General features: G+C 29.3%; 1 long non-coding RNA gene across 1 annotated transcript; it reads right to left on the reverse strand.

The window, feature by feature from the left end:
• Window positions 1–1905, reverse strand: LOC145965824 (uncharacterized). Its single transcript, XR_014436824.1, has 3 exons — window positions 1835–1905; window positions 1135–1244; window positions 1–90 (listed from the first exon to the last, which is right to left on the reverse strand). It is a non-coding gene; the product is annotated as an uncharacterized LOC145965824 (long non-coding RNA).
• Window positions 1906–16608: the final 14703 nt, after the last annotated feature.

A 16608-nucleotide genomic window follows, 5' to 3' on the forward strand; every position in this document is an offset into this window, starting at 1 on the left:
ACTTTGGATAATTTTTCGTGTAATTTGCATAAGAATGTATTCATGATATTTTTTAAACACTAATAATTATGTACAATTTTCTTAATATTCCTGAAAAAAATAATTGAAATAATTTAGATTTTATTTTTAAAGCATTTTTAAAAATAAATTCAATTTCATTTTTTAAACTGAAATAAAGCCAAATTACAAATTTCTATATATTGTATTAGAGTGCTAACACGGCCATATTTCATATGGTAAAATATAAAACAAGAGCAACCGTTTATAATTGGGCAGAATTTATTCCGGGTATTACAGAATTTAACATAACACTGTCACTCTCGAAAGATGCAATTGTAATTTATATAATTATTGCTTGTATATTTATTTTAATACTATATTTTAATATTTTATAACTGCTTATATTTATTTTTATCTCGTTGCAGTTTATATTTATTTTAATAAATGCCGGCGAAATGAAATAATATGTATATATTAATCTAATCTGTATATGTATCCTGCCCAATTGTAAATGGTTATCCTGACTTTAGTTGTTAGCAGCCTAGTATAATATATAAAATTCTGATAATATAAAAACCTCTGTCCAGATTACCAATAAAGATTGATTGATATTATAATAATATATATAAATAATAAATTTTTATAGTAATACACAATTTATAATAAAATATAAAATTAATATGTGTATAACATTAATCATATTACATTTATCATATTACAAGTTATTTCATTAATGATTTATTTGGCTTTATATTAAGCTTAAAAACAATATCTACAACAAATTCTATAATGGATGAGCTATAAGATATTAGAAATAAGATAAGTGAATAAGATAAATGCGCGTTATAAAAATAAATTAGCATCAGATGTAATTGATAAAATTTTTAGTGTTCTTTTCAATAAATTAGGTAAAATTTATACAAAAATAATCTTTTCTCGATCTTCTTTCTTTATAGTTAAAATACTGCAATATATTTTCGTGATGCATTACATTTCGAACGAATCTATTAAAAATTATTTAATTTAAACTATCCTAGCTCATCCATTTTAAGGCAACGGATTTATCTACAATCTACATCTGCAATCTCTATGGATCCGTTACATTAAAATTAAATAAAAGTTTTTGTCACTCACCGGGCCATTGATGTGCAATAACGGAGTTGTCGTTATCGAAGTTACAGGGTTGTTATTGAAGTTACGGAGTTGTCTTTATCGAAACTATGTTGTCGTTATTGAAACTACGTCTGTAACATGCAAATATAAAATTCATTTATAACACAGCTCAAAATACAATCAATATTTCAAAAAATTATTATTGTGCGGAATTTCATATCCGGTGTGTAAAATAATAAGCAGATATAAACACGTATGGAAAGAATTTATAAAGTTTGAAATTATTTTTTAAATAGAAATTTTTAATATGATTTTTATAAAAATCTTTCTCTTTAATTTTTTCTTTAATTCCTTTAAATTATAAGAACGAATTATTGTGCGATTTATAACAATCGATATACAAATAATAAATATTCACCATCAAGTTGCTTCGCCGATGCAAGATGCCTCTCCCAGGCCTCCTCCTCCTCTCACAATAATTCATTAATCTGTAACATACAAAGAAGATTCCAATTGTAGTTACGGTCAAAAAATTAACAGTTCAAAAAATTATTATTATATGTATTTTATTTTATATCCAACGCATATAACAATAAGCAGATAAACAATTTTATAAATTTTGAAAAAGATTCTACTATTATTGTGCGATTTATAACAATCGATATACAAATATTTTATTGTGCGATTTATAACAATCGATATACAAATAATAAATATTCACCATCAAGTTGCTTCGTCGATGCAAGATGCCTCTCCCAGGCCTCCTCCTCCTCTTACAATAGTTCATTGATCTGTAACATACAAAGAAGATTCCAATTGTAGTTACGGTCAAAAAATTAACATTTCAAAAAATTATTATTATATGTATTTAATTTTATATCCAACGCATATAACAATAAGCAGATAAACAATTTTATAAATTTTGAAAAAGATTCTACTATTAACTAATAATTTAATATTTCTATTAAGAAGTTTATAATTATAATTCTATTAATAAATTATAATTCTTTTTAATAAGTTTAATGATTTAATAATACTATTAAAAGCTATTCAAAAGTAAAAACTTTTAGATTACAGTTTTCATGTAAAAATTACTCGCTTTTTTCTCTTGTTTAAGTCATGTAAATAAAAAGTTAAATTACGCAATTAATTACTTAATTTAAATCTCGCGTAGAAATTAATAAATAATTATATATAAGTAATATAATTTATTTACCATAGAGTTGCTTTACCGGTGCCTGATGTCTCTCCCAGACCTCCTCCTTCTCTGATGTTGTTAACGCGCGATACTTTCAACGACACTCCCACACTCACGAGCGATATTTTTATATCGCTATTTCCGCTATTTTACGCGCGATACTTAACGATGTCCGCACTATTTCGATGCGATTAAAAATTGTATATTTGATCGCGCGTGTATATACTTAATATGTATATACTTTTAACGGCACCCGGTTTCGGTACGAGCGAAAATCCCATTTCACTTTTGAGAATCAGCTTCGAGCCAACCGGTCGGGAATGCAACGATACAACGAGCAAGAACTAGGCCCAAACCGGAAAGAAGACGAAACGATTGACGGAAATAGAGGAAAATGAAGTTCACCAGCTCTTTTTCGCGCATAATTATCCTATCTCATATCGAACCTGGACCCGCTAAGCACGATTTCAGGTGACCCGCACGGATGCTATATCACTAGCGCAGTACACAAGGCTAGTAGACGGTAAAAGAAGAGGATACCCACATTTTTTAAATGCTAACATTCAGCAATTTAGAAAATGGGGAGGCAACCCCTTTTACCGAGCGAAAATCGTGCCTAGGGGAATCCACTCGACTCCTCGACAGGGTTAACACACGCTGGGCGTGTGGCTGTAGACGAGCAAAGAGAAGGGACCCATTAACGACCATTCCGAACAATCGATCGAGTCCTAGACAATTCGGGCCGAATCACTTGACGAAGTAGAGCGTGACCATCACTAAGCCGATCGAGCGCGAAGCTCGAACCCGCGCGCCCATGTACATTTTGTACTGGACATACGTTCTGCGCGGCCGGCATCACCAAGTGCCGCGATGCACAAGGCGCGAGTGTACGTTGCATAGCAACGTGTGCAAACTCGGTGAAACATCCCAGTTAATTGGCATCTGAAGTAGAGACTCGTGACAATAAATGAAATTGGGATTTTATATGAAAAAGTCCAAAAGTTTCGCGAAAACGCGACGACGCGAGAATACTACAACGCGAAAACGCGGTAACGAAGCGCTTGCCGTCCGCGGCACGTTGACGGCACCGACGACGCGAAAGGGTACTTGGCTTCCTCTTCAGGCTCCTTAAGATTTATCATAAATAGAAAAATTTAAGATAAACCTCAAGGCACCATCCAAGTACTAAGCCCTCCCACCGCGACAAGGTGTACCCCATGGGAGGGTTATATTATATATAATTTTATATATAATATAATATATAATTTATTTTGTAACATACTATATAAATTTTAATTCGCAAATATAAACGATAAATAAAAATATAAAAGATAAGAGAAAATCTATTATATAAAGCAATGTTCAAAATAATTGATTTTAAAACTAATTATTGCGCGCAATTAATTTTTACATTTTTACTTTTAAATAGATATATTTTAATGTTATAAATTGCATATTACAAAATAATTTATATTTCTTAGATATAAACTTTTAAAAATATGATAAATAAAAAAATTTCTATTTTTTTCTATTTTTTCTATATTACAATTTAAAATCACTATTGAATCACAATTAAAGGAATAAAACCAAACGAGAAACATATAAATTTTCAATATATTGTTACATCCGCGGCGGCGACTTCGAGATATCGAAGCGCGTTCAACACAATCGGGCACTCGCGGACCGCGTAAAATAACAAGACACTCTTAACGGAAATTAAGAATTTTAATTAGAAACACAGAATATACAAACAACAAATAATAACAGGGGAAATCTCGCGTTAACGACCCGTAATGTAAAACGCGTCCAGAAGAATAGCTTGACAGCTATCCTTCGACTCAGCTGACCGTCGTTGTTATACAACAATATATACTATTGATAAATAATTTATACATTGTTGCGTCCGCGAAACGATATATATCGAACGCGTGTGACACAATCGATCGACACACGCTTCAGGAAAATTCAGAATAATCGTAAAACGGATCACAGATAGACGCGCGTCCGCACAGTTTGACAGCTGGGCTCAGACTCTCTGACAGTCATTGTTTATAACATCTTGACAACGCGCGCGAAAACAATCTTATTCCGTCGACGTACTTCCCGCCGAAAGAATTCAACGGGTGACGAATACATCCAAGGGGATAGGACGCGGGGACGCAACAATATAATAAATAATTAATGTAATAAATAATTAAAATATTAATGACTTACATCATATCTTATTGATCCATCCATTTCCAAGATCTCCTTTTTTCTTTTGCTTTCTTCGCTTTTTCCTCGTGGCACTTCAATCCTCGTTACACTCGATTGAACTCCTCGTTGCACTTACACTCACTCACAAAAAGTTTCTCGTTGCACTTGCAATTGTCGTTAGAGAAAGAATTTGATAATATATGGAACGTCTCACGTCACTACCTCACTGCTCGAGAGCCACTGAGCGAATGATCGTAAGTCAGAAACATTACCGCGGTACTGTTTATATCGCCAAGGTTGACTATGGAAAGGAAGAATTTGATAATATATGAAACGTCACTACTTTATTGTTCAAGGATACTGTGCGAATGATCGTATCATAAACATTATCGCGATACTGTTTATATCGCCAAGGCCGACTTATACTATGTTATTGTTATAATTCGTCGTTGAAATATTCTATGAGTGATTGCCGATTAAGAAAATTTAAAATTGATCGAAATTTATTTAATTTTAATAAGTATCGTTAGAGAAATTATTATAATAAGCATTAATAATCGAAAGATTATAACAAAATTAATTCTTTTATCCCCTTTTATGTATCCTTTGTTTCAATTGTTATTCGCAGTAATTAATGATTACGATTCGATAAGGATTTATCGCTGCGATACAATTTTATGTCGTTTTTCATAAGTTAATTAATTTTTAATTATTAATAATTATATCAAATTGTTTCGATATTAATCGTAATCGTATTTAGAAAGAAATTCGATAATATGCGAAGCGTTTCGTACCACTTTATTGCTCGAGTATCACCGTGCGAATGATAACAAAGCCGTAACATATTAATAATAGCGTGCTATTGTTTATATTGTCAAAAGTCGAACACCGTGTTATTGATAATTCGTTGCCGAAATATTTTACGTACTATAATATATACATGAAAATATTAAATAGTAGAAGTTTTTCAATTTATAGATTAATTAAACGATTATTTATTAAACAATTAATTAACATACAAAGCATTTCGCATCATTACTTTACTGCTCGAATGTCACCGAGCAAATGATAACAAAACCATAACATACAAACAATAGCACGCTATTGTTTACGTTGTAAAAGTCGACCATTATGTTATTGATAATTCGTCGAAATATTTTATATACTATAAAATATACACGAGCGGAATATTAAATTATTAAATTTTAATTTATTGATTAAATTTGATTATTTATTAAACAATTCATCACGGAGCTAATTATTTGAATTTATTCGATTGTTTTTGAATAATGTATTAATTAATTCAATTTTGTTTTTTCGCGCAGGGAGAAATACACTTTATAGCGCATCCCATCGATCGGATCTGATGGGATAGTGTTGGGCAACTAAAAAACCTCTCAGACGACTCATCTTTGAACACTAATATCCGGTTTCTGGGAACTATTCGCACAATCACCTAGGACCCATACTGGGATTTATTTAATCAAAGGTAATCTTAAAATTTAATATAACTATAATTTTGAAGCCTTAAAACATTTTTACATCTATACACACACACACACACACACACACACACACACACACACACACACACACACACACACACATGACAACGAGACCGTAATATGTAAACAATAACGCGTTACTGTTTATATCAACAAAGCTGAACATATTATTGGTAATTCGTTGCCGAAATATTCTATGCATTATATATTATACACGCGAAATATTAATGAAGAATTTTAATAAAAAGTAAAAAACACATTACAAAATATTAAATTATATAGTATAAAAATAATTACATTACAAATATATATATTACAAAATATATTACAAAATATATTACAAAATTTAATACAGAATATATAGTATACAATGTATATTACAAAATATAATACAAATTTAATATATAATATTTGAAATTTAATACAAAATAAAATTTATTATACAGAATTACACGAAAGTGTCCAAAGTATACGTATAATATAAAATTTACTAAAAATTTTTATATAGACCAGACAAGACTGATTAGTGATGATTAATTACGCGATATTTATTATTAATAATCGACATACAATAATAGAATTTAATTAGATTTATATAAATAACGTATAAACGTAAATAATCATGATCAAAAAAGTCATTAATAAAATTATTGATCGTTTCTTCGATTGTAGGAGAAAGTATTTGCATTATTGGTGCATTTTGCGCGGACTATTAAAGACAATATTCAAAGACGTGGAAAGATAGACAAAGATTCGATGTAAGTCAACGATTAAATTATAAAATATTAAATTATAAAATAAATCGCGATTTAAAATTCCCGACGAATAAATAAATCGATAATATCTGGAATATCCGATTGCGATATGTATATCTTTTATAATATAATAATCGAAGCGCCCTCAATAGACATTATTATCGCGCGCGATATAATTAATATCATATAAATGCGAAAATATTTCGACAGACAATTTGATGTCTATAATGTTTACGAATATAGTACTCACTGTCCGATTCATTCGCGAATCCTTTATAAGATAAATCGCGACTTGAATTCACGAGAAAACGCGACGAATAAATAAATCGATAATATTTCAAATATTTAATTGCATATAATTTTTATAATATAATAATCGAAGTTATCAAATACGCGGATGACATACCGGTAATATCCGATAAAAGAGGAGCGATCTTAAAAATGGAGAACGATTAACATCTTGTTTCTCATCAGATTTCGCGAGATCAATTTGCGAAGAAAAGTTAAGTGATCCATTGAACGTCGGGAACTTCACTGTAGGAGGGAACGAATCTCGGATCTTCCGGACTATTCCCAATAGCAATGATTTCAGTAATAAATCAACGACAATTCCCTCGTCATTATCTTCGATTCACGAAATTGATATTCACGTCAGAAAACATGTTCTTCCATTATTAAGAAATATATTTCTTTATTGAAAATTAAATGGATATAGCAATTTTTATAGAAATGTGATTACGAACGATTATATTTATAAATAATAAAATCCATGCACCATTGGAGTTTGTGTTAAATGTGCGAACACAATAATTTTGGGGTACCGTTTGCGCGCGCGAGACGAATCGAACCCGATAACAGCAAGATTTAAAAAATTTCAATTCGAATAGTGTGCAAAATAAAATAAATAAAATAATTTTAAATATATAATTAATTCTAGATTAATTTTCTAAAATTTTCTTATTCTTATAATGTTTAAATTAATAATTTTTTTTCTTTTAATCAATATCTTGCTGATATAAGGGTACCCATTCGATTCGTCTCAAAATTTTTAAGTATTCGCACATTTTATGTAACATTCATGTATAATTTCGCGTATATATAATATATAATATTAATAAAAATTATAAAAATATTTTGGATACGTTAATTTGTGCATGTATTTTATTATACATATATATAAAATGGTATATATCTAAAAACTAATATTCTAAAATGGCGATGGATGTCCAATACCTGCAAATAGTTTCTTAAAAGAAACTAAAAACTAATATTAATATCCCCAGTACCTAGAAATAATTATTAATTAATAATAAAATATATTCGTTCGTAATCATTTTTATCAAACAATTAATAAAAACTATTACAATATGAAATTACTTGAAAAATAAAAATTTATACACAACGCTATATCCATATTTAATCTACTATTAAATCTTTCTGGCATTAGACAATAATAATACCAATCCTAATAATGACAGAACATTTTTAACGAGAAGAAAAAAATAGATGCATTTTCTCTCACATCTAAATATATATTATTTAAATTAATTCGAGCTTTAAAGAAGCGTATGGCGTTCGTCGTTGAATGACTACCGAAATCATTGCTGTCGGAAATTGCCAGGAAAACCTGGGATTAGTTCCAATCTTACAATAAAAATTCCCAATTTTCAACGGGGCACCGAACTAGACGTCGCGAATGGATCTTACAAAAACCGATAAGAAATAATTCTCCATGATGAAAATCGTTTCGATCCTCGGTGGTACGAGTCACGCAACTTTCATTAACGTTTACCTAACGAAAAGAACAACGATTACTCTTTTATTAAAACGATAATCTCGTCTAAGAACGCGAAGAGAACGAGGGAAAAGCACGGTGTTTTCGCAACCGTAATTTATTAATTTATTTATAAATATTTTCCGATACGAAATTCGTAAATACACAAATATAACCGAAGAAACAAATTATTAAATTCATAATAATTAACTCGCGATTCTATAATATCGAAGGTGATCGTTAAATTCTGTGAAGCTAATATTTAATCGTTGACTTATAACATCGAATCTTCACTTATTCGATATTTCTTTATATATAATTAGCAATATTTAGGAATATTATCTAACGAGAGGGAAAATTCTTTTGTTAAAACAATAATTTTGTATAACAACGCGAAAACAACGCGAAAAGAACGCGGAAAAAGCACGGTATTTTCGTAATCATAATTTATTCATTTATTTTACGAAGACGAGTATTCAGTTCCGCGCAATATGGAATTCATAAATAGATAAATCTAACGAAAAGTATATCATTAAATTTATAATAATTGACTCGCGATTCTATAACGAAGACGTTCGTCATATTTTATAAAGCTTACATTTAATCATTAATTTAGCATCGAATTTTTACATTTCATATAAAAATTTCTCGAATTTATTAATGATTCTTTGATATGAATATATAAATAGTTACTCTTTTATGAATATTTCAAAAATATGTACTATAGAAACTAATATGTTAATTTAACAAATTACTATTATATAACCATTATACGTATACTTTCGACCATTTTTCCTGTAATTTACATAAGAATGCATTGATATAATTGACAATCTTAAATACAATTTTATATAATACAATTATAGTTATAATTGTATTTTATACACAATTAACTCAATAAAATAAAAATATCAATATTAAATATCAATATCAAAAATATCAATAATTAAAAATATCAATATTAAATTATAATTAATATACAATTATAACTATTTACAATTTATAAAACACAATTTACTACTTACAAATTACAATTTACAAAATAGAATTTATGATGTCAATATCAAATAAATGGATTCGTTTTATTCAAATGTTTAATAACATAAATAATTTGATATTGACAGCATTAACATTTGGACTTAATATTATATATCACATATATGTGTAAATTATATATTTAATTTTTAATTTTTTAAATAAAATATAACATGTTAAAATATATTTTGAACATTTACAATTATGCAATTTGTTTTATCTTTTTGAAAATGACTGATAATTTAAATTTCATTTTTAAAATATTTTGAAAAATAAATTACATTTAATTTTTAAAAACAATTTTAATTTATTACAAAGAATTACACGAAAGTATTTAAAATATACGTATACTATAAAATTTATTAAAAAGTTCTACAAACAAGACTGATTAGCGATGATGAATTACGCGATATTTATTATTATTAATCGACATAATAGAATTTTATTCAAAACGCGAAAAGATAGATCAAGCTTCGATATAAGTCAAAATACATTAAAATACAAGATCAATAACGATTTAAAATTCGCGAGAAAACGGATAAATACGATAACGAATAAATAAATCGATAATATTAGGAATATTCGATTACGATATGCATAATTTTTGTAATATGATAATCGAAACCGCCAACAGACAGCGCGCGACATAATTATTATCAAACAAATGCGAAAATATTTCGAGACATTTGAGATCTATAATATTTGCGGATATAGAATTTATTGTCTGATATATTTGCGAATTTTTAGAAGATATATCGCGATTTACAATTTCCGAGAAGACGCGACAAATAAATAAATCGACAATATTCGGAATATTTGATTGCGGTATGTATAATTTTTATAATATAATCGGAGCCCTAATAAACACGCGCGATATAACTACTATCACACACAAGTGCGAAGACATTTCAACAGACATTTAAGGTCTGTAATATTTGCGAATTTATTTGCGATTAATATAAATGTCTATTTTATATAAATGTCGCGATTGAAAAAATACATGTTGAAAATAAATATTGCATCTCGCGCATAATTAGTTAAATGAAATAAAATGAATCTTAAGACTTTACATATTTTAAATGTAATTAACATATAATTAAAAAATCGCGTTGTTCGCCACGTTTAATAGGGAATAACGGAACGAATGATTTTATCAAAGTCCCTCTTTAATAATTTAACTATCTAACTATATCTCTAACTGTCGATGTATTAGTAGAATTTAATAAGATTTAAATAATGATTTAAACAATTGCGATTAATCATTAATAAAATTATCGTCTTTTTAAATAGTAAAGAAAAATATTTGCACTTTTAGCGCAGACTATAAAAGACAATATTCAAACACGTGGAAAGATAGACAAAGCTTCGACGTACAAGTCAACGATTAAATTAAGATAATATTAAGTTATAAGATAAATCGCGATTTAAAATTCTCGAGAAAACGCGACGACTAAATAAATCGATAATATTCGGAATATCCGATTTCGATATGTATATCTTTTATAATATAATAATCAAAGCGCCCTCAATAGACATTATTATCGCGCGCGATATAATTATTATCACATAAATGCGAAGATATTTCGACAGACAATTTGATGTCTGTAATGTTTACGAATATAGTACTCACTGTCCGAGTCATTTGCGAATCTTTATAAGATAAATCACGATTTAAATTCACGAGAAAACGCGACGAATAAATAAGTCGATAATATGCGGAATATTTGATCACGATACATATAATTTTAATATTTGATCGCGCGATGTATATACTTAATATGTATATACTTTGGACAGCATTCCCGGTTTCGGTACGAGCGAAAATCCCATTTCACTTACGAAAATCAGCTTCGAGCCAACCGGTCGGGAATGCAACGATACAACGAGCAAGGACTAGGCCCGAACCGGAAAGAAGACGAAACGATTGACGGAAATAGAGGAAAATGAAGTTCACCAGCTCTTTTTCGCGCATAATTATCCTATCTCGTATCGAACCTGGACCCGCTAAGCACGATTTCAGGTGACCCGCACGGATGCTATATCACTAGCGCAGTACACAAGGCTAGTAGACGGTAAAAGAAGAGGATACCCACATTTTTTAAATGCTAACATTCAGCAATTTAGAAAATGGGGAGGCTACCCCTTTTACCGAGCGAAAATCGTGCCTAGGGGAATCCACTCGACTCCTCGACAGGGTTAACACACGCTGGGCGTGTGGCTGTAGACGAGCAAAGAGAAGGGACCCATTAACGACCATTCCGAACAATCGATCGAGTCCTAGACAATTCGGGCCGAATCACTTGACGAAGTAGAGCGTGACCATCACTAAGCCGATCGAGCGCGAAGCTCGAACCCGCGCGCCCATGTACATTTTGTACTGGACATACGTTCTGCGCGGCCGGCATCACCAAGTGCCGCGATGCACAAGGCGCGAGTGTACGTTGCATAGCAACGTGTGCAAACTCGGTGAAACATCCCAGTTAATTGGCATCTGAAGTAGAGACTCGTGACAATAAATGAAATTGGGATTTTATATGAAAAGTCCAAAAGTTTCGCGAAAACGCGATGACGCGAGAAAGCTAAACGCGAAAACGCGATAACGAGACGCCGCCGTCCGCGACACGTTGACGGCACTGACGACGCAATGCGTTCAACGCATTAAATGCGCATGCCACATAAGAGCCATTGTGGGATCTTACAATAAAAATTCCCAATTTTCAACAGGGCACTGGACGTCGCGAATGGATCTCACAAGAACCGATGAGAAATAATTCTCCATGATGAAAATCGTTTCGACTCCTCGGCGGTACGAGCCACGCAACTTTCATTAACGTTTATTTAACGAAAGGAACAACGACAATCTCGTCTAAGAATGCGAAAAGAACGCGGGAAAAACACCGTGTTTTCGCAACCGTAATTTATTAATTTATTTATGAATATTTTCTGATACGAAATTCGTAAATATAAATATAACTGAAGAAACAAATTATTAAATTCATAATAATTAATTCGCGATTCTTTAATAGCGAAGGTTATCGCGATAAATTTTGTGAAGCTAATATTTAATCGTTGACTTATCACATCGAATCTTCACTCTCTTATTCGATTTTCTTTATATTTAAATAGCAATATTTAGGAATATTATCTGACGAGAGGGACAGCGATAAAATTCTTTTGTTAAAACGATAATCTTGTATAATTACGCGAAAAGAACGCGGAAAGAGCACGGAATTTCGCAATCATAATTTATTAATTTATTGTACGAATACGAGTATTCAGTTCCGCGTGACATGAAATTCATAAATAGATAAATCTAACGAAAAGCATATCATTAAATTTATAATAATTGAATCGCGATTCTATAACGAAGGCGTTCGTCAAATTTTGTAAAGCTTATATTCGATCATTAATTTAATATCGAATTTTTACATTAATATTATATAATCGTTATACGTATACTTTCAATAAATTTTCGTGTAATTTACATAAGAATGTATTCACGTAATTTAAAATCGTAAATACAATTTTATGTAATATCATTATAGTTATAATTGTATTTTATACAAAACTATGTCAATAATTAAAAATATCAATATTAGATTATAATTAATATACAATTATAAGTATTTACAATTTACAAAATATGATTTATGATGTTATCAATATCAAATATATGTACTCGATTTATTCAAATGTTTAATAACATAAATAATTTGATATTAATAGCATTAATATTTGGACTTAATATTATAGCTATATATTAATTTACACATATATATGATATTTTTTTAATTTTTAAAATATGTCTTGAACATTTATAATTATACAATTTGTTTAATCTTCTTGAAAATAATTTTGATAATTTAAATTTCATTTTTAAAACTTTTTTAAAACTAAATTCAATTTAATTTTAAAAAAATAATTTTAATTTATTACAAAGAATTACACGAAAGTATCCAAAATATATGAATAATATAAAATTTATTAAAAATTTCTACATAGTCCAAACAAGACTGATTAGCAATGATGAATTACGCGATATTTATTATTAATAATTGACATACAATAATAGAATTTAAGAATAGAAAATAGTTTTATATAAATAACGTTTAAACGTAAATAATCGTGATCAAAAGAGTCATTAATAAAATTATTGATCGTTTTTTTGATTGTAGAGAAAAGTATTTGCATTACTGGCGCATTTTATGTAGGTTATCAATATTCAAAACGCGAAAAGATAGAGCAAGCGTCGATTATAAATCAATGATTTAAATACAAGATAAATGACGATTTAAAATTTGCGAGAAAAAATAACGAATAAATAAATCGATAATATTAGGAATATTCGATTACGATACGCATAATTTTTGTATAATATGAAAATTGAAACCGTCGATAGACAGCGCGCGACGTAATTATTATCAAACAAATACGAAGATATTTCGAGATCTATAATATTTGCCAATATAGAATTTATTGTCTGATTTATTTGCGAATTTTTAGAAGATAAATCACGATTTACAATTCGCGAGAAGTCGCGACAAATAAATAAATCGACAATATTCGGAATATTCGATTGCGATATGTATAATTTTTATAATATAATCGGTGCCGCTATAGATACGCGCGATATAATTACTATCACACACAAGTGCGAAGACATTTCGACAGACATTTTAGGTCTGTAATATTTGCGAATTTATTTGCGATTTATTTGCGATTAATACGCTATTTTATATAAATGTCGCGATTGAAAAAATACATATTGAAAATACATGTTGCATCTCGCGCATGATTAGTTAAATGAAATAAAATGAATCTTAAGACTTTACATATTTTAAATGTAATTAACATATAATTAAAAAATCGCGTTGTTCGCCACGTTTAATAGGGAATAACGGAACGAATGATTTTATCAAAGTCCCTCTCTAATAATTTAACTATCTAACTATATCTCTAACTGTCGATGTATTAGTAGAGATTAATAAGATTTATATAATGATTTAAACAGTCGCGATTAATCATTAATAAAATTATCGTCTATTTAAATAGTAGAGAAAAATATTTGCACTACTAGCGCAGACTATAAAAGACAATATTCAAACACGTGGAAAGATAGACAAAGTTTCGATGTAAGTCAGCGATTAAATTAGATAAATCTTGTTTTAAAATTCGTGAGAAAACGCGACGAATAAATAAATTGATAATACACGGAATATTCGATACGTATAATTTTTATAATATAATAATCGCGAAGTCCTCAATAGATACGCGCGCAATATAATTATGCTGTCACATATAAGTGCGAAGATATATTTCGACAGACATTCGAGGTCTGTAATATTTGCGAATATAAAATTCACTATCCGATTTATTTGCGATTAACACCCAATTTTATATAAACGCCGTCAAATAAGATACGTATCCTATCTCGCGTATGATTAGTTAAATAAGATAAAATGGAAAATTTTTATAATATGATAATCGAAATCATCAAGACGCGTGCGCGATATATTATTATCATTCAAATTATCACACAATTTGTAAATAATCGCGATTAAAACATTCATTAATAAAATTATCGATCGTCTTTTAAATAGTAGCAAAAAATATTCGCACTACTAGCGCCTTTTGCGCGGACTATTAAAAACAATATTCAAAGACGTGGAAGGATAAACAAAGGTTCGATGTATAAGTCAACGATTAAATTATAAGATAAATCACGATTTAAAATTCCCGAGTAAACGCGACAAATAAATAAATCGGTAATATTCGGAATATCCGATTGCGCGATATCTATATTAATTTTTATAATATAATAACCGAAGCGCTCTCGATAGACATTATTATCGCGCGCGATTTAATTATTATCATAAATGCGAAGATATTTCGACAGACAATTTGATGTCTATAATGTTTGCCAATATAGTTCTCACTATCCGAGTCATTTGCGAATCTTTATAAGATAAATAGCGATTTGAATTTACGAGAAAACGCGACGAATAAAATAAATCGATAATATTCGGAATATCCGATTGCGACATGTATTAATTTTTATAATATGATAATCGAAGCGCCCTCAATAGACACGAATAAATAAATCTATAATATTCAAAATATACGATTGTGCATAATTCTTATAATATAATTCGACGTCATTTGATACGCGGATGACATACCGGTAATATCCGATAAAAGAGGAGCGATCTTAAAAATGGAGAACGATTAACATCTTGTTTCTCATCAGATTTCGCAAGATCAATTTGCGAAGAAAAGTTAAGTGATCCATTGAACGTCGGGAACTTCACTGTAGGAGGGAACGAATCTCGGATCTTCCGGACTATTCCCAATAGCAATGATTTCAGTAATAAATCAACGACAATTCCCTCGTCATTATCTTCGATTCACGAAATTGATATTCACGTCAGAAAACATGTTCTTCCATTATTAAGAAATATATTTCTTTATTGAAAATTAAATGGATATAGCAATTTTTATAGAAATGTGATTACGAACGATTATATTTATAAATAATAAAATCCATGCACCATTGGAGTTTGTGTTAAATGTGCGAACACAATAATTTTGGGGTACCGTTTGCGCGCGCGAGACGAATCGAACCCGATAACAGCAAGATTTAAAAAATTTCAATTCGAATAGTGTGCAAAATAAAATAAATAAAATAATTTTAAATATATAATTAATTCTAGATTAATTTTCTAAAATTTTCTTATTCTTATAATGTTTAAATTAATAATTTTTTTTCTTTTAATCAATATCTTGCTGATATAAGGGTACCCATTCGATTCGTCTCAAAATTTTTAAGTATTCGCACATTTTATGTAACATTCATGTATAATTTCGCGTATATATAATATATAATATTAATAAAAATTATAAAAATATTTTGGATACGTTAATTTGTGCATGTATTTTATTATACATATATATAAAATGGTATATATCTAAAAACTAATATTCTAAAATGGCGATGGATGTCCAATACCTGCAAATAGTTTCTTAAAAGAAACT

Source organism: Camponotus vicinus, unplaced genomic scaffold (genome assembly GCF_025532165.1).
Source record: "Camponotus vicinus isolate PSW18456_S1 unplaced genomic scaffold, iyCamVici1.0 SCAF_14, whole genome shotgun sequence".
Classification (NCBI taxonomy): Eukaryota; Metazoa; Arthropoda; class Insecta; order Hymenoptera; family Formicidae; genus Camponotus; species Camponotus vicinus.